Source organism: Chrysemys picta, chromosome 7, assembly GCF_011386835.1.
Source record: "Chrysemys picta bellii isolate R12L10 chromosome 7, ASM1138683v2, whole genome shotgun sequence".
Classification (NCBI taxonomy): Eukaryota; Metazoa; Chordata; order Testudines; family Emydidae; genus Chrysemys; species Chrysemys picta.
Genome location: NC_088797.1, coordinates 39,640,431 through 39,660,891, shown reverse-complemented (window position 1 = coordinate 39,660,891; position 20,461 = coordinate 39,640,431). Strand labels below are relative to the sequence as shown.

At 42.3% G+C, this 20,461-nt stretch overlaps 1 protein-coding gene across 3 annotated transcripts in view; it reads left to right on the top strand.

The window, feature by feature from the left end:
• Positions 1-16,697: 16,697 nt before the first annotated feature.
• ATG7 (autophagy related 7) overlaps positions 16,698-20,461 on the top strand; it is a 282,373-nt gene continuing 278,609 nt past the window's right edge. The window contains exon 1 of one of the 3 annotated variants that reach the window (XR_010589424.1): positions 16,698-16,719. The gene's annotated coding sequence lies outside the window, so the exon portion shown is untranslated. Of the gene's footprint in view, positions 16,720-20,201; positions 20,327-20,461 lie in introns of those variants that run through there. The other 2 variants (XM_065553113.1, XR_010589425.1) reach the window with 2 other exon arrangements.

The window sequence follows — 20,461 nt, the reverse complement described above, 5'->3', positions numbered from 1 at the left end:
AATCGCACGGCTGTCTGGCTGGGCGTAATCAGCAGCCAGGCTATTCGCCTCAACCTCCCACCCCGCCATAAACGTCTCCCCCTTGCTCTCACAGAGATCGTGGAGCACACAGCAAGCTGCAATAACAATGGGGATATTGGTTTTGCTGAGATCAGAGCGAGTCAGTAAGCTTCTCCATCTCCCCTTGAGACGTCCAAAAGCACACTCCACCACCATTCTGCACTTGCTCAGACGGTAGTTGAAGAGTTCTTTTTCACTGTCCAGGGCGCCTGTATAGGGCTTCATGAGCCAGGGCATTAGCGGGTAGGCTGGGTCCCTGAGGATCACTATAGGCATCTCCACATCCCCAACAGTTATTTTGTGGTCCGGGAAGTAAATACCTTCCTGCAGCCGTCTAAACAGACCAGAGTTCCTGAAAACACGAGCGTCATGAACCTTGCCCGGCCATCCGACGTTGATGTTTGTAAAACATCCCCTATGGTTCACCAGTGCTTGCAGCACCATTGAAAAGTAGCCCTTTCAGTTAATGTACTGGCTGGCCTGGTGGTCCGGTCCCAGGATAGGGATGTGAGTTCCATCTATAGCCCCACCGCAGTTTGGGAATCCCATCACGGCGAAGCCATCTATGATGACCTCCACGTTTCCCAGGGTCACTACCTTTGACAGCAGTACCTCAACGACTGCGTTGGCTACTTGCATCACAACAACCCCCACGGTAGATTTGCCCACGCCAAAGTGGTTCGCGACTGACCGGTAGCTGTCTGGCGTTGCAAGCTTCCAGAGGGCTATGGCCACTCGCTTCTGGACAGTCAGGGCTGCTTGCATCCGGGTGTCCTTGCGCTTCAGGGCAGGGGACAGCAACTCACAAAGTTCCATGAAAGTTCCCTTCCGCATGCGAAAGTTTCGCAGCCACTGGGATTCATCCCAGACCTGCAGCACTATGCGGTCCCACCAGTCCGTGCTTGTTTCCCGTGCCCAGAATCGCCATTCCACAGCATCAACATGACCCATTGCCACCATGATGTCCACGGCACGGGGTCCCGTGCTTTGTGACAGGTCTGTGCCACTCTCAGACTTCATGTCCTCACCGCGCTGCCGTAGCCTCCTCGCCCGATTTCTCAGCATCTGCCTCTGGAAAAGGTGGATGATAACGTGCGAGGTGTTGACAACGGCCATAACTGCAGCGATGGTCACAGTGGGCTCCATGCTCGCAGTGCTGTGGCGTCCGCGCTGTCACTCACCAGAAAAGTGCGCAAACTGATTGCCCACCGGCGCTTTCAGGGAGGGAGGGCGGGCGGGAATGACGATTGGATGACGACAGTTACCCAAAACCACCCTCGACACATTTTTTTCCCCAGCAGGCACTGGGGGCTCGACCCAGAATTCCAATGGGCAGCGGGGACTGCGGGAACTGTGGGATAGCTGCCCACTGTGCATCGCTTCCAATGTCAATGCTTGCCCCATTAGTGTGGACTCACACAGTCGAATTACTGTCCTTAGTGTGGATACACACGTTTGACTTTGTAATATCGATTCCACATATTCGATTTAAATAAAATCGAACTACTCTCGTAGTGTAGACATACCGTAAAGTGTATTTCAGTGCTAATATAAAACTTATGAACTAGATAAGGATCTACAGCCAAGATTTTATGACTGTACCAGTTGACAAAGATGATACTAACAGAGGTCACACCCAGATAAAGAATGTTCCTGTACAGACTATTTAGATTCAGACTGTTACAAGACAAAGTCTATTGGATAAACTCTTTTGGAACATAGTATTAACATGATTCTTAATCTTCTACTACCATTTTCATATGTACCGTAGTTATTTGAGAAACAGCTGCTTCATAAAAACTTGATTGGCTGACAATCTTGTGGAAAATGCTATGATTTCAGTTCAGAATTTACTCGTTAAAGGATGAGTTTTAAAAGTAAGTTTGTATAAACATAGTAAAACAATATTTGTATAGTGTGAAAGAAAGCTTTGGAAGTTCAGCAGGTAGGTGTAAGGAAGCACACTAGACATAAGGTGCATGTTACATTTAATTTGAAATTATATGTTTGATTTAAGGCTAATTTCAGTCTTTGCATATGAAAGTGCAGTGCTGTGGACCCTGGAGCTATTCTATTTCTTTTCTTTCTTTGTGTGTAAATCAAATCACACTTTTATGATCATATTTCTATTTATGAAGGGGAGGGGAGATACTCATCATTGGACCCCCATGGAACCAGGATGTGGCACTGCCTGAGGTCTTCTACTCTAGGACTCTGGTTTTGCAGGGATTTGTTGCTTCTATAGCCCAGTCCTCCAGCCAGGTCAGTTTTCAGTTCAGTCCCCTTGCAGGGTAACAGAATAATCTGAACAAGGGAAAAAACAACCTTTCTGCCAGGCCTTTAGCCCTCATCTGCTAGTCAGCCTTTGCCTCTTTTACTCCTGAGACAGAGGCTTGTCCCCAGCCCACAGAGGACCATTACCACACCCGAAGTTCCTCAGTCCACCCTGGGCTTCAGCTCCCAGAGGATTTTCCCCTTTGCCCTTCTCAGTCCCTCCTGCTTCAGGGCCTATTGCAGGATTCTTCTGTGCTCTTTCAGCTAAGCATCACCTCTCAGGGACTTCTCCCTGGAGGCCCTTTTTCCTTCAGTAGGCTCCCAGGTTTTTTTCCCCCTTCCAGGGAATTTCCTGCTGCTTCTGCTTCCTTAGTGGCAGCTGCCCCACCCTCTTAATCAGGGCCGGCTCCAGCATTTCTGGAAAAAAAAAAAAAAAAAGAAGCCACGATCGGCAGCGGCAGTTCAGCGGCAGGTCCTTCGCTCTTAGAGGGAGTGAGGGACCTGCCGCCCCCAAATTGCCGCAGGTGCCGCCCCTCTCCCTTCACCTAGGGTTACCATACATCCGGATTTTCCCGGACATGTCCGGCTTTTGGGGGCTGAAATCCCCGTCCGGGGGGAAATCCCCAAAAGCCGGGCATGTCCGGGAAAATCGGGAGGGAGGGCTCGGCTGGGGCCTCTTTGGCTGGGGTCGGCGGTGCGGGGCCGGGGCCGGTGCGGGGCCGGGGGCATGGTGCCGGGCCGGGCGCGCGGTGCCAGGTTGGGGGCCAGGCCGGGCCAGGAGCCGGGGTCGCAGTGCCGGGCCAGGCTGGGTGCGGGGCCGGGCGTGCGGTGCCGGGCCGGGGTCCGGGCCGGGAGCCGCGGGGCCGGGGTCGCGGGGCCGGGCCCGCGGGGCCGGTCCGGGCCCGCGGGGCCGGGGAGCCGGGGTCGCGGGGCCGCGCGAGGGCTGGGAGCCGGGGCCGGGGAGCCGGTCCGGGGTCGCGGGGCAGGGAGCCGGTCCGGGGTCGCGGGGCCGGGGGGTGCGCCAGGCCGCCGGGGGCCGGCAGTGTTGGGCGGGCCGGGGGTGGTCGGCTGGGGGCCAGGGCTGGCACCCCAGGGCCCAAGCCGACCCAGGCTGGCGCCGCCGGGGGGCCAGCCTGGGCCGCACCTCCTCCCCCCACACTCCCCCTACCTGCTTCAGGCTTCCCGCGAATCAAATGTTCGCGGGAAGCAGGGGAGGGGGCGGCGACTTTGGGGAGGGGCGGAGTTGGGGCGGGGGCATGGGCGGGGCTGGGGGCGGGGCCAGGGCCCCGTGGAGTGTCCTCCATTTGGAGGCACAAAATATGGTAACCCTACCTTCACCGCCCCAAGCACCTGCTTGTTAAGCTGGTGCCTGGAGCCGGCCCTGCTCTTAACTGGCAAAACTGGGAAGCACCTGTCCTAGCACAGGGCTGCTACACCTGTTTTATTTAAAGGGAGCAGACATTTTGTGACACTCTTATTTCCTCTCTTGCTGGGGAAGAGGCCTGCTCTCTCCTCTGGGTTCCAGCCCAGGGAGCCTGCATTCAGAAGCAAAGGATTATTCTTTACAATCCCTCACTGCTTCCTTGGGCTACTCCTACTTCCCTGTTTTTTCATCATCATCTCTCACCAGGCTGCAGCCTCTATTACTCATGCTCTGGAGTTCTGTATCCTCATACAGTTTCTTCCCCATTTTCTGATGGTCTCCTGGCTCCAAAGTCCTTTCTTCTAGGTTGCTTTGAGCCTGCCTTCATAGAGCGATCCCTCTCCTCCTCAGATGGACTTGTACTAAATTAGGTCTGACCTACCCTAACCCAGGTGTAACTTGGTGGGCTAATTAGGCCCTAAAGCTCCTTTTACCCCTTTATGTGCCAGTGTTAAGCATTACTTTCCCCCATTTTTAACATCTCTATATTTCAGCAAGCAAACCCCAAAACAGGAATCATGCAAAAAAAAAACCAACAACAACAACAAAAAACAGAGGTTTACATTTAGGAATGAAGGACTGACATATGACCAAAGTTTATCATATGGTGGAGTGACTGAGTTGGCTCTAGACACACATACATTAATCTTCAAAAAACAAGAAAAGAACTGACTTATTATAACCAGATGAACGCAGATAGAATTACATTTACTTCAGAAGTAGGGTAAATGTTTGCATAGTCAGACAAAGGACAAAAACAATAACTATAACTTTTTAATTTCTGGGGAGGGAATAAATATGTATCATCAAAACCACATAATTACGTTAAATGTATCCAGAAACACAGGAAGAAATCAATGTTTTTGGAAGTAACAAGAGTGTCTCTCTGCCTCCGAAGTGGAAGAAAAAGCTCCTTTTCTAATATCAATGCTAATTCAAAAAACGTAAAATACGTATATTGCCCAATTATTTGGCTGACATGCGTATGAGATCTGTCAAGCCACAGGGTGCTAGTCTGTGCCTAGTCTTGGACAGATGCTCAATCTGAGAAAGTGCAAGGAATCTCTGCATCTCTGCACAGGGTTCATAAATAGTCATGAGAATGATGTATGGTTCATATTAGGGCTGTCAAGCAATTAAAAAAATTAATTGCAATTAATTGCATGATTAATTGCATTTTTAAACAATAATAGAATACCATTTATTTAAATAGTTTGGGATATTTTCTATATTTTCAAATACATTTATTTAAATTACAACACAGAATACAAAGTGTACCATGCTCACTTTATATTTATTTTTGATTACAAATATTTGCACTGTAAAAAAACCAAAAGAAATAGTATTTTTATTTCACCTAATAAAAGTACTGTAGTGCAATCTCTTTATCATTAAAGTTGAACTTACAAATGTAGAATTATATAAAAAAACTGTATTCAAAAATAAAACAATTTAAAACTTTAGAGCCTACAAGTCCACACAGTCCTACTTCTTGTTCAGCCAATCATTCAGACAAACAAGTTTGTTTACATTTGCAGGAGATAATGCTGTCACAATCCAATGGCCCCCTCCCTCAGGGAGTCCCCCGGGGATGCAGCATTGTATGTTGCTAACACTGTTGCAAGCATCACAAGGCATTTTGGGGAGGGTCAAAGGTGTGTGAGTGGGGATTGGAAGTTTCCTTTGCAGGTACAAGAGGCAGGGAGGGGAGGAAGGAGGAGAGCAGAGAATGGGTTAACTCAACACTTCAGCTCGCTCAGTCTCAGGTCATAGATAAGATGCTGGTCCCCGCCCCGGGCCACAGCTCACAGCCGGCACTGGCTGTTAGCCGAGAAAGACGGGGGCTTGAATGTGCCCGAGCAGCCGTGAGAAAGAAAAATCCAACTGTACAGACCTGCAAGACAGCAAGGCCAGCAAAGAAGAAAACAAGCAGAGGAGCCAAGCCTTGCGTCCCGGGAGCTGCGGTGTTTTGGGAAAACTGAAGAAACCACTGAAACCCGGTTTGGACTGGCACAGAGGACACCAGGAGCAGAGGTCCCCGAACGGAGCACCCCCCCGAGGAGCCAGGACTTAAAACCCTCCTGAGAGCTGGAGCAATTTGGAGATCAACAGCAGACCTGGACGGCCTGGGCCCAGGACAGCACTCTCGTCCATCCTCCCCCACCCCCCCTTCTGACGTTACACCCAGGCCTGGCCAGTCTTGGGTAGTGCGTGTGTGAGTATGAAAGTGAGTTAGGGCTTGGGGCGCTAATGCTTTCTTTCTTCCCTGAGTGACGTGGGAGTGTTCCCAGCACTCTCTGCTGTTATTTTATGATTTCGTTAATAAAGCTTTAAAATTTAACCCTTGGTGTGTTTCGTCATCTCCTCCCCAAACGATCCTGTGGCCTCAGCTTGATCACCTGATGCCTCAGGCAGATTGGTAATGAAAATCTGTCACAATGCTGCCCACTTCTTGTTTACAATATCACCTGAAAATGAGAACTGGCGTTCGCATGGCACTGCTGTAGCCAGCATTCCAAGATATTTATGTGTCACATGCACTAAAGACTCATATATCCCTTCATGCTTCAACCACTGTTCCAGATGACATGTGTCCATGCTGATAATGGGTTCTGCTTGATAACCATCCAAAGCAGTGTGCAGTGACGCATGTTCATTTTCATCATCTGAGTCAGATGTCAGTAGCAGAAAGGTTGGTTTTCTTTTTTGGTGGTTCGGGTTCTGTAGTTTCCACATTGGAGTGTTGTTCTTTTAAGACTTCTGAAAGGATGCTCCACACCTCGTCCCTCTCAGATTTTGGAAGGCACTTCAGATTCTTAAACCTTGGGTTGAGTGATTTAGCTATCTTTAGAAATCTCACATTGGTACCTTCTTTGTGTTTTGTCAAATCTGCAGTGAAAGTGTTCTTACAATGAACAATATGTGCTGCGTCATCACCCGAGACTGCTGTAACATGAAATGTATAGCAAAATGCGGGTAAATCAGAGTAGAAGACATACAATTCTCCCCCAAGGAATTCAGTCACAAATTTAATCAATGCATTGGAAGCATGTCCTCTGGTATGGTGGCCAAAGCATGAAGGGGCATATGAATGTTTAGCATATCTGGCATGTAAATACCTTGCAAAAGTGCCATGCGAATTCCTGTTCTCACTTTCAGGTGACACTGTAAATGTAAACAAACATGTTTGTATTAGCAAGTGGCTGAACAAGAAGTAGGACTGAGTAGACTTGTACGCTCTAAAGTTTTACATTGTTTTATTTTTGAGTGCAGTTACGTAACAAAAAAAATCTACATTTGTAAGTTGCACTTACATGATAAAGAGATTGCACTACAGTACTTGTATGAGGTGAATTGAAAAATACTATTTTTTTTGCCATTTTTGCAGTGCAAATATTTGTAATAAAAATAATAATATAAAGTGAGCACTGTCAACTTTCTGTACCGTGTTGAAATTGAAATCAATATATTTAAAAATGTGGAAAAACATCCAAAAATATTTAATAAATTTCAATTGGTATTCTATTATTTAACAATGCGATTAAAAGTGCGATTAATCGTGATTAATTTTTTAATCGCCATTACATTTTTTTAGTTAATTGCGTGAGTTAACTGTGATTAATTGACAGCCCTAGTCCATATGACTGTTGAAGGGAAATGAAATTTAAACCCTTAATTGACTTTTATTTTGTGAGGAAACAAAATCTGCTTTGAACAGAAGTTTTTCTCATGACAGTAAAACCTCAGAGTTATGAAAACCAGAGTTATGAACTGATGAGTCAACCACACAACTCATTTGGAACTGGAAGTACACAATTAGGCAGCAGCAGAGACAAAAAAAGAAGCAAATATAGTACAGTACTGTGTTAAATATAAACTACTGAAAAAATAAAGGGAAAGCAGCATTATTTCTTCTCCATAGTAAAGTTTCAAAGCTGTATTAAGTCAATGTTCAGGTGTAAACTTTAGAAAGAACAACCATAATGTTTTGTTCAGAGTTATGAACAACCTCCATTCCCAGAAGTGTTCATAACTCTGAGGTTCTACTGTATTATTATTTGTGTTCCAGCAGTGCTTATTGGTGCCAACTGAGATCAGGGTGCCATTGTGTTAGGCATTGTGCAAACACACAACAAGAGACAGTCCCTATCCTGAAGAGCATACAGTCTATAGATAGACAATATAGGCAAAGGGTGAGAATGGAAACAGAAATATGAATGACTTGTCTAATGTCATTCCATAAGTATTGTCTAAGAATGAAATGACTTGTCTAAGGTCCCACAGGTCATTGGCAGAGCTGAGAATAGAACCTGGGTGTCTTCCTGGCTATCCAGTGCCCTATCCACTACACCACATTACCATCTCAGCCCATTTGATGAAAGGAAGACAGGTGTTTCTCTGCAGCAAATCACCATAGCCTACCAGTAGAAGTGCCAGCCTCTGAAAAAACTATGGTGGAGGTGCCCATATTATGACTGTCCCCTGGCAATTGCAAGAGGTTAACCATGTTTTTTCAGCAGATCCATTTGTTAGTCCCTTTGCACTGCTTCCAATATTCATTCTAGTTGGGTCTGCGCTGGACTTTTAGCTTAAAACTTTGCAACATTGCTACCACTGTACAGCAACAGTGCAGTGATGGCCAACTCCATAAGGAGGTAGAAGCAAGAATTGGGAAGGCAAATGGAGCCTTTTTAAGACTGGCAAATATCTGAAAAAACTAAGGAGATTCACACCAGAACCAAGACAAAGTTAGACAATGCCATTGTGATACCCACATTGGTATACACTTTTGAACCTTGGCAAAGGTTAGGCCACAACAGGAGTTTAATGCATTCCATCAGAGATACTTGCAAAAAATACCTGGTATCTGCTGGTAGGATAAAGTAACTGATGCTGATGTGTTACAAAGGAGTAGCTGGCAGACTGTAGAGACGTTTCGAGAAAGGAATCTGAAGTGGTTTGGACACATTGTATGGATCTCAAAAAACTGTATTCCTAGACAAGCCCTTGACTGGATACCACCTAGTGGATGAGAGAAAGAGGACAACAGATGACATATAAGAAAACTATTGAAAAAGATGCCGTGGTCATGGCAACAGACCACAATGGAGCGGACGGACATGGAAAGACACTCCGTCATGTCACAAGACACAACAGCATCTAATAATAAAATAATACCGCCACAGTAGGTGTGCTAGTTTAGACCAACTGCCAGTGTTTTCACAAGCAAATAAACTGTTTGCCCAGCTCTACCACAGATGCACATTGTGTTCTAACAACTAATAATGCTTGCCCATCTTTGTAAAGCACTTTAGAGATCCTTGAATGGTAGGCACTATATAACTGCAAAGCACCTTTTGTTGTTGTTGGTTTTTTTTAAGTATTTCAAAGAGTAATTGATCTGAACCACAAAGTTCTGATCAGCATCCATCCAAATTCTCCCAAAGTTTTGGTGTGTTCAGATTTAATGGGTTCTAGTTTGGATCCATTATAAGGATAAGCTCAAGCCACAATATTCAGAAAGAAATTTAGACAGAAGTTTCCCTGAAGTTTGGAAGGGTCTGAATCTGTTGGATTTGGAGTGCCATTTCATGCTCATCTTCAATTCCAGTACTTCATATGTATTCAAGTTCATGCCTGGGGTCAATGGGCTGTTCCAACCCTTCCAGTCTCAGTTGCTGAAACAAGGCATATGACAAAAGCCAGATTTATTCCCTGTTTATTTTTAAAGAGCTTGCCGTCAGGTTAGATTATTATTCTCAAACCTTTACTCCAGATATTTTTCAATAATGAGCAAAAAGTGGTTTATGTATGTCACATACAAGAGATCAGTACTAAAAATATATACCTGTAACAATCCACCAACTCCAGCATGAATCTACACTTAGTTTTTCTTACAGTACCTTTCCTAAAGGTGCTGTGCATGAAGAAATCTGACATGAAAGCTATATCTATTAGATTGTGACCTTTACTTGTTATAGCAGAGATGAGAACTACATTCAGTGCTGCTCACCCACTGATCCACAGTTTCATGTGTATGCGGCTCTAATCTCACTTCCATTTCACAGTATAGATATTAAAAATTATATGCCAAGAGAATACAAGCCTTCCCTATGCCCCAGAGAACATATTGGTGTACAGAGTTCTGATTACTAGTGTTTGATTTCTTTTCAACTGTGAAGAAACCAGCTGAAGTCACATGAAGAAGCTGGGACACGCATGAGTGTTTTCTCTGAACTAGGGCAGCAGTATTTCTGGTAACATTTGAATTATGCTGATAATTGTTTGAAAAACTATGTTACGAAACCAAAGAACTTCAGAAACTAAAAAGCTTAAGGAGGATTTTGATCAGTTGGAAACTGGCTGACAAGAGCTAGTGCCAGCTGGCCAGTTTTGATAGAGTGGAGACATTGACACCATCCTATTTTATGTAAAAAGAATAAATATCACACAAACAAGTGTTTCATCAGATTGAGATAAAATAGATTCTTCATTTTTTCAGACCCAGGGAAAGAGGCTAAGACACTGGGTTGTGACGTAGAGGTAATACCCAGTGCCAATAAAATAAACAGCAAGCGGAATGAGAAACTAAAGAAGCAACATATTACAGATGGAAGGCCGGTAATGGGTTAGATTCAGGAAACAGGCTGATTGCCACAAGACTTATTACTATTATTTTTAACATTGTGTTGTGCTATTTAATGTTTATGAAGGATGTTGATTGTCAGCACTATAGCGTAAGGTCCTCTATTTATCCCGTAATAGGTACAACATAATCAGTGGAATTTAAACTTCACCCGACACTGCCCCACCAATTGTCCCTATATTTGGACTGATGTACGAAGTTGCTTCAGAAAAGGGGAAGATGCACAGTTGACCATATAGTGAGACTAGAAATGGAGGTACAAAAAAGGGTAAGGACTAAGAACTTTATGATAATAGTCTTCTTGGATGTTGAAAAAGAAAACGACATACTATGGTGGTAAGACCCCCTGTATAAACTACCCAAAATTGGAATAAAAGGGAGAAAGTTTTGCTGGATAAGGGATTTCTAAGTGACAGAACGATACAAGTCAAAGTCAAACAGCTTTATCAAAAACTTAATACTCCCTTGCAGAGTTCAATTTGTGAGCTTTTATCAGCCCTTCTTTATATTCCATTATGATAAATGACCTCCTGGAAAGTGGGCAGACGGGAATAGGTATTTCCCTTTTTTCAAATGATTGTGCTAAATGGACTAAGCATAAAAGATTTAAAGTAGTTATGGAAAAGATAAATCAGGCACTCCAGATAATTTTTAAGTGGGGAAATGACTGGAGATTTAAATTCTCACTTGTGAAAACAAAGGAAATGCTTTTAACTAGGAAGAATTGACTTATTTCTTTGTGGTGAGAAAATTCAGATAGGAACATAAATTTTTGAACTAGGAGTAGTGTTTGATAATATATTAACTTGGAAAGGTCAGACAGATAATATCATGCAAAAGTAGGATGCACTTACTTAAAAGTGTGGTTGGAAGCAAATATGGTGCAGTTAAGGAGGTATTAATGATATGCAGAGCATTGATATGACCAGTGTTAAGTTATGGATGCCAAACTTTTAGTTCAGCCTGAAAACCAACTCTTAGAAACTTGGAATTGCTCCAGGCCCAAGTTCTGTGATTGACATGTGGCCCAATGATAACACCAGCAAGAATTGGCTGATATTGCATTGCCTTGCACCTGGTGTAGTCATCTTTTGAAGAGTGGCTGACCAATAACTGAATTACAGTACTGTACTCATGGTCTTGCAATACTCCTTTTGTTAGAATATGAAGACCATAAATGGGCAGAATTTTTTTACTATGTGCACACCTACGTTAAACTTTGCCTTTCATTGTTTTGAGTATATAGCTAAGACACTCTGCTTTCTTCCCTAGACCAAAAGAAGAGCTCTGTGTACCTCAAAAGCCCATACCTCCCCCCAACAGAAGTTGGACCAATAGAAGATTTTACCTCATCTAGCTTGTTTCTTTTCATTGCAGTAATGGGCATTTGTAGCAAGCGGAAATTACAAATCAAAAACCAAGCAAGTTCTGAACAGCCAGGCTTCTAGAGTATTTCAGATTGACTGTGTTTCAGCAAGCCATGACATTTCCCTGCTGGCTGCAATTTGTGCTTTTCTTTTTAAAAAAAATAAGTCTATCCCTTATGGATGCAAGGTCAGCATCACAACATAGCAACTGCTGCACCATGTCAGAGGCCCTGTCGTGACATGATTAGTGCTGCAGGAATAGCTGGGGACCTGACATGTCTAGTCAAGTACTGTGATAGCCTGGACTCTGTTGCAGTGCTGCAAGTTTTGTCACAAGCCAAGGCTGGGACCTGTCATGTCACAAACTCTGCCATGCACCCAACTGCTGTGTAACAACATGGTGAATTCTAGAATGTAAAGGGTTATTGTAAAGGGTTGGGTCACAGAAACCCCTTTGGGAACTGTCACCTGATGTGCTGAGGCTACCTCTGAGCCCGCTTTCCCTGGCAGCTTGGGACTTCAGTACCTTGCCTGATTGTGCCAGACCCACTAGCCTGCTACAAACACAGACCCAGGTCTGAACCACGTCCCCCAAAAGCTGCAGGCTTAACTGAAAACAGCTTAAGAAGTGCTCCCGTCTCCAACACCCAATAGGATCCAAACCCCAAATAAATCCATTTTACTCTGTAGAAAGCGTATACAGGGTAAATTCATAAATTGTTCATCCTCTATAACACTGATAGAGAGATATGCACAGCTGTTTGCTTCCCCCAGGAATTAATTGCTTGCTCTGGGTTAATTAATAAGTCAAAAGTAATTTTATTAAATATAAAAAGTAGGATTTAAGTGGTTCCAAGTAATAACAGACAGAACAAAGTAAGTTATCAAGCCAAATAAAATATGCAAGTCTAAGCCTAATACAGTAAGAAACTAAATGCAGGTAAATCGTTCCAATAAGCTTCTTTTACAGACTAGACTTCTTTCTAGTCTGGGTCCAGCAATCACTCACACCCCTGTAGTTATTGTCCTTTGTTCCAGTTTCTTTCAGGCATCTCTTTGGGGTGGAGAGGCTATCTTCTGAGCCAGCTGAAGACAAAATGGAGGGGTTTCCAGGGACTTATATAGTCTTTCCCTTGTGGGTGGAAATTCCTCTCTTCCCCTATGTAGAATCACAGCTACAAGATGGAGTTTTGGAGTCACCTGGGCAAGTCACATGTCCATGCATGACTCAGTTCTTTATAGGCTGACGCCATTACACACATGTTAACCCGAATGTTCCCAGGAAAGCTCAGATGTGGATTGGCATCTATCAAGGTCCATTGTTAGCTAATGTGGCCAAGTACCTTCTTCTCCTCAGCAGGCTCAGTCCTTTTTAGCCTTGGAGACTCAGGCTTGGGCAAAGCAAATCCTCATAGGTAACACAGGGTCTGGCCATTCCTTCCCTCAGTCAGTCCCTTGTGCTTGTTTTTCTTCCCTTCTGGGGACAGAGTGCAGCCTTCCTTTTTGGAAGGGTTTAGAGTCTTGCTACATCTAGCTTATTGGCAGCTGCGCTGCTCACTCTCCCCCCCTTCCAGACAGGGGAGGGTTTAAAAAGGTCTTGAGCAGTTGGAGCCAGCTGAACCTAATTAGTTCCCTGGTAACCCCTTTTCCAGCTGAACCTTATTTTCCCCTGGTTATCTATCTCAGTGGTTTGGGAGAGGCCTTTTAACCCCCTGGGACTAATTACTACCCCCCCTTGTAGCTATTTGTCCTGGGTTTGCCACACTAAGTACTCCCAATTACTTGAATAACCCCTTCACACTATGTTGACCAAATCTGCCTTATGTGCTACAGCAAACACTTTAAATACAAGCATAGAGCCAACGCTCATAACTTCAGATATAAAAATGATACATGCATATGAACAGGATGAATACATTCAGTAGAACATAATCTTTGCAAAGATATGTTACATGGCATATCTAGCGTAAAACATATTCCAGTTATGTCATATTTACACTCATAAACATATTTCTATAAAGCATTATGGGGTGCAACGTCACAGTTATCATGTCACAATATGCTGATTTCTGCCAGGACAGTGCTATGTCACGATACAACATGCTGAATTCTACAACGTGCCAGCAAATGTGTGTGAGGGGGTGTAATGTGGGCAGTGGCTGTTAAGACACCTAGACCTATAATGGGTGACAGTGCAGTACTGCACCCAGTAAATGCCACTCCTCCGTTCGGCGCAAACCCCATGCATATGCACATCAGCTCACCACACTCTCTTTTGGTGGTGATCTACTTCAGTGTCATGGCTGAGAACGGTGCTTCAAGGGGTGGTGACATCATTTGACTGCGCCAGGAAGTGATGCCAGAAGTAAATAGCAGTGAAGCTGGTGAATAGCCCTTAGTGGGGAGTGAGTGAAAGCGGATCACCTTCTTGCCTTTGGTGGGGCTGGTAGGATGGAAGTGGCGGCACAGGGAGCCAGGCAAGCGGGGGCCCTCCCCGGCAGGCAGTGCGCCCCGTACCCGGCTGCAGGTGTCCCTGTCCTCTGGGGTTCCACTCCTCCTTGGCTCCCCTTCCCTGGGGGTGTTCCTGGTCCCTGGGGTCCAGCTACCCCCAGCCCCAGTACCTGCCCTTATCCTGGCTATTCTGCTTGCTCAATAGGTGTTGGAGGAACCCAGGTCCAGGCCCCTAGGTCTCAGCGTGCCCCTCTGAGCCAGCAGGTGGCGATACAGAGTCAGTGTCTAACTTTTCTAGCACTGCTCTGAGTTCGGTCTAGGCTGGAGAAGCCAGGAGGAATTCTTCCCCATCACTTGAAGTAGCTATCTTTCAGACCTCATCTGCAGGTCTTAAAAGCTACCTCTGGCACAGCCAGTCCACAAACTGTCAAACTACATTTATTTTCAAATTAAAATGGTGTCTAAATCTTTTATAAAATCCAGGTTCAATAGAAATGTTTCCACTGTTAAAATGTCTTTAACAAAAATTAAATAACCAAACATAGCCATGCCAGGTTAGAGGCCCAAATCTTGCAGCAGTGAGAACTTGAATATGAGACTGGCATTGCTGAGTTTAGTGACAAGTTGAAAGAAATGCAAAAAGTGACAACTTGATGTTCTTTCACGCTTAAAAACATTGGGTGTTACTAATAATAGATAAATACATTGGTTTATTTACAAAATCTGATTTTTAAGCTGAGTGTTTCTTATAGATGTACGATCTATCAGTGGTGTTCCTGTAAACACAGAAGACTTCAGCACATTGTCAAAATACTAGCTTTTTAACTGGAGAAGTGTTTGGATCATCTGGTGGCTGTAGTCAAACATCTTTATTTGGTGAGTATCTAGTGGCTGGGAAGTTAATTGAATTATGTCATGAATGTAGAAAAGGCCTTAAATAGGTAATTTTCCATTTTTCAGTATGTAATAGATTTCTGTGGAAAACTTCAGTTTGCATCTCTATTCGGTTTATAACTTATTAAAACTTTTCACAGTATTAATGCTGAAGGCCCTTTAGGCAAACTATTTACATTTCTTTAAAAGAGGTTGTTAATAACATAAATCAAGGTGGAAAGGAATATCTTGCAGAGACTTTGTATGTTGCTTAAATGAATTACTTTCAATGTTATTGCTTGCACCATCCTATTAAATTGTATCCATCCGTATCTGGAGGAATAAGTACTAGAGCACAGATGTATTATAATTATTATTAGGCTGAGTAAACTAATATTTGCATATTACTGTAGAACATCTATAGGATGAGCCATTCTTAGACTGATTCAGCAAGGTACTTAACATGTGCCTAACTTCAAGCATAGGAATAGGCCTTTTTACTTCAAGTACCTTGCTGAATTGGAGTCTTAAGGAATTAAACCTGAATTTATTTTTTAAAAGTCCTGATATCTGGTTGCTTTATTTGGCACATTCTTAAAATAAACTGTTTTGGGAAATTTCAGAGGTGGTTTAATATTGTTTCTTTAAAAGAGTTTCCTGGTATCATCCACTAGATGTCTCTGTTCTGATATTTGCTGCACAGATATTCACAAATCACAAGTAATAGTGTTTGACATAAATATATGACATTAGCAAAATGTACATGTGTGGTAACCATGTGCCCTAGAAATATCTACGTTTTCAAAGGACGGGATAGGCCAAAAAAAAATCATATTCAGATAGACACTATGGTACAACATGCAAAATGAAGTAAAGCTGTCTTGATAGTGATAATTCTACAGTATGATAGAAAAGCCACAATCTGACAAAATTAGAATGTCTAAAATTAAGATATAGCTATAGATATATAGATATTAAACCTTGCTGTATAACAGTACATGATTTGAGACGCTGTTAAATAAGACGCATCCACGCTACCGAAAAATCCAGCTGGCGCTAAAACCACATAAATGCAATGATGCAGTCCAATATGTGTTCACAAAGTTAACATAGTGTGGAGCACTATAAATAGACTGATGCAGCTTTCTCAATCTGAAATGAGAAAAATATCAAAACCAAATAGAAGGATGTCCTCAAAACTTACTAACAAATAAGGAAGAACAGTTGTAAAGAGTAAACTGTCTGCGCACATATATGTGTATGAGAGAGAGAGATTGTATACATACTCTGAACATAGTGTTTGAAATTTTGGCAGAAATCAAGTCTGATGCTGAATCTGATAATGGACCTCAATGGGACAGCAGGGGATTGCATGATTTTCCAGGAAGATATGATTTAGTGTTACATCTTTGCTGTATTTAGAAATAATAGAATAACTGAGTGCATGATACATACCGGAAAGACTGCATGAGACAGATGTTGCGCAAAGAAAAGTGTAGCTGTGGTTTTCTGAATCTGTTAGATTTCAGAAATTCTCCTGGAAAAGGAACTGCCTTTCCAGACCAGCTACTGAAGGGGAGAAGAAATTAGAATCTTACAGAAGCCTTCTGTTGCTGTCAGCACCCGTGAGTTTATGGGGGACACAAACTAGAAAATTGTTCAATCTGAACAAAGATGTGATATAGTAAAACTACAGAGCATCTCCTTGCAGTGTTATAGGGAGATGGTGTTGGACGAGGACCATCAACCTGTACATATAAGTCAGTGGGAGTTTTGTGAAAAATCAGTGACACAATATGGCTCTGTGAGAATATATTGTATAATCAAAGAGTCCTTTTTGGGAGAAAAAGAAAGAGAGTGTTTCTTAAACTTAGGGCCAGATTTTTAAAACTACTTAGGTGCCTAACTCCCATGGAAATCAACAGTGCTTGTATACTTTTAAGAATCTGCCCTTAATCTCTTAAAATTATTGCTATGTTTTCATTAAAAATATTTGTTTCAATTTAATTGGGGGTCTAAAGATTTTTCTATTTGGTATTTTGATTATAATCCTTTTGCACTGTTGGTACACAACCTAAATGCAAGAGAGCTCAGAAAACTACTTAGAAAATAGTGAGGTATTAATTTGATGAAAGGAAGTTTTGATACAAAAAGCAATGAAGAAGTGCTTTTGAAAGTGGCAGGATGATTGTGGCATTAGGAGTGCTGATGATTTTGAAATAAAAACAAATTCAGTTATCATGATTGTAAAGTAATTTCTGAGATTTGTAAAATACATTTTTTTAAAAAGTAATCTCTATTTTATATCTTTCCTTTTATTTTGTGGTTTCATTAACTTGTATTACAATGATTGTGTTTAATTTACCTAAACTGTTAAAGATGGAACACACAACTTAAAAGCCAACTACAAAAGCAGTTTCTCCTCCCTTGGTGTTTACACCTCAACTGCTAGAAGAGGGCCTCATCCTCCCTGATTGAACTAAACTCATTATCTCTAGACTGATTCTTGCCTGCATAGTTATACCTGCCTCTGGAAATTTCTACTACATGCATCTGACAAAGTGGGTATTCACCCACGAAAGCTTATGCTTCAATACATCTGTTAGTCTATAAGGTGCCACAGGACTCTGTCGCTTTTTACAGATCCAGACTAACATGGCTACCCCTCTGATACTTAAGGGTCCATGATATGAACACTTCTCAAGTTTTCTTTCTGTATCCCAGTTGGCTAATATAGAAAGAATTACCCTGCATTTATAAATTAGAAATGTCATATAGGGAGTAACCTTTATTAGTTCTGCTAAATTGTGCTTCAAGCAGTGCTGGTTCTTTACTGTGACTGAATGTGATAATGCTACTTTTATTACAGAGATTATTCCACTGCAGTGGAATGGAAAAGAAAAAGGTCTCTGCTCTACCCCATGCCCACCCTCTTTTTTGAGTTCCTCCTCAACCCCTGTTTTGCTGCTGCTCATAGTTTTCCCATGTAGCAGCAAGGAAGTAAAACTCATATTATTTTTACAGTTCAGTTGTTTTCACCAGAGTTCTGAGTAATAGCTGAAAGAGAGACCAGTGTCTAGTAAATTTCATTTTACTGCTTGGCAAATCTGTGAGCAGCAACAGAGGCACTCTCTGCCTGAAGACTCAGGAAGACAACATTATACCTGTTTACATTTGGTGTCTGGAAGGTCATGTTTCATCACCTTAAGGGCTGGCAACCTTTTTACATAAAAGCTTAAATTCTTCAGAAATTATGTGGCTTTGGCTCCTATTTTCAGCAGGGGAGGATGACCATTTTCTAGTATTGAGTGCATTTTTCAAGTCCTCTTTATAATGGAAAAAACTACAAAAATAGTAATAAAGTGATATGCCTAGAAATGCTGTAAAAGCAGAAGAAAGAAAATTAGACCATAAAAGTACAATTTAGCTGGGATCCAGATGGAAGTAGAGACTTAGAAGAACCCAGAATACATCTGAAAATAATGACTAACTGTGGAGGTGATATAAATGCGACAATTGGTCATAGGTAGAGCTAGCTGAAATTTTTCGCACAAAACATTTTCCATTCAGAAAGTGTTGATTTTGACAATTTTCTGGTTTTTCTAATCAGGAGAATGAAAATGAATATTTTTATTTCAAGTCAATATTTAAAAACAAAATTACGTTTTTCATTTCAACATTTACAATTCTAAACTGCTTGGAATTTTTAATTTGATACTTTTACTTTCCATTAAGATTTGTAATGGAAGCTAATTTGGAAATGTCAAAATTCCTTACAGCAGGAAGACAATTCTGTTTCTTGACCAACTCTAGTCATAGGCAGTTAATGTTGCACAGTAGCTAGAAAGAACTGGAGGTGTGGGATAGCTGACTGCATTTAAAGTTCGTATGCAATGTTGTTGTAGCCATGTTGGTCCCAGGATATTACAGATAAGGTGGGTGAGGTAACACTACCACACCCACTTTGTTTCAGCATTTAAAGGGACACTATCAATCTCAAAATTTCATTTCTGCCTGTAAATATTTTACATGCTCTTGTTACAAATATATCCTAAAATTACACTAACTGAAAGAGATTAGAGGAATAAAACATATTTTTTTTGCAGTTTGTTTACATTGTGCATGTAATAGCTTAGTTTATAATCATTTTCACTTTTAACTCTGTATAATCTGCTATCAGTTTCCCTTCTTCTTGATGTGGGGCTTTCGGGTTAAAACAAGGGAAAGATGTAAAAATAAGATGGTATGAGTGTAAAACCACAGACACTGGCGGAGGGGCTCAATGGGTGGCATACTACTTTATTTTTTGGTCTAGATTAGATTTCAGGTTGATACCCATCAGCAGGTTAAAGAGATGTCAGTTTTAAAAATTGATTGTTAGAAGTACATTTCTTCACCTATGCTATATATACACCATGAGTGCAAATGAAAGCCCATTAAAAATCGAATTTACTTGTCATTATTTGAGCTCTTAGTTGAGAATATGCATTTCCTTCAGCTTGAAATATGAAAGTTAATAAAGTCAGATCTACATTTCTTTTCTTCTAAAGATTGCTTCACTTTGAGGTTCTTAGTGCTGTAAACTTTGTTTCAGACTCGGGGAGGGATGTTTATTTGCTTACTAAGCGTTGTTTTCAGGGAGATTAGTGTAAAATTCTGAAAACATTAGTGTTTTGCTTTTTTGAAAGTTCCTTTTTTACAAAATTTTAAGTTTGCACCAAATGAAGTGGATAAGGCCTTCTAAAATGTAAACATCCCTGGTTGTATTGTATAACTCCAATTTGATAAGTCTTCCATTATAGCAGTCAGCAAAATATTTTTCAGAATAGATTGTTTTATTCACAAACGAATGAAGGGTGGACACTAAGCTTTTATTTCAGACTGGCTATTTGGAGGTTTTTCTAAATTAATTTCACTCATTTAAGACAAAATGCTGAAATACATTAATCCAAGATAGGAAGGAGTGTTTCTCTCCACCCCCAATCAAATTTGTTTCAGAACTGGCTTTTTGGAAACACTTCACAGTTATGTTGATTATCAGGGTGGCCAAACTCTTTGAAGTGAGGTTGAGCGGAGCACTTCAGTTGCCCCAGGACTGCTGTGAGGTTGCAGGCTGGCTCTTTGCTTGCCTGATGATTTTAGCTCTTACTCCAGCTTCCCTTCTGGCACCCATCCCTTGGATTTGCTTTGCGCTGGACTCATCTCCAGCTGACTCTATCATATTCACTCATGGTAACAGCAGAAGCAAATGGAAGAAAGGGGTTACTACTCGCATGGGTGCTGAGCTGGGGATAACGGAAGGCCAGTTTAAATACGTTGGGCCGGCCCTACCTAAGATGGCGCCCTGGGCGACGCTGGGGTGGAGCT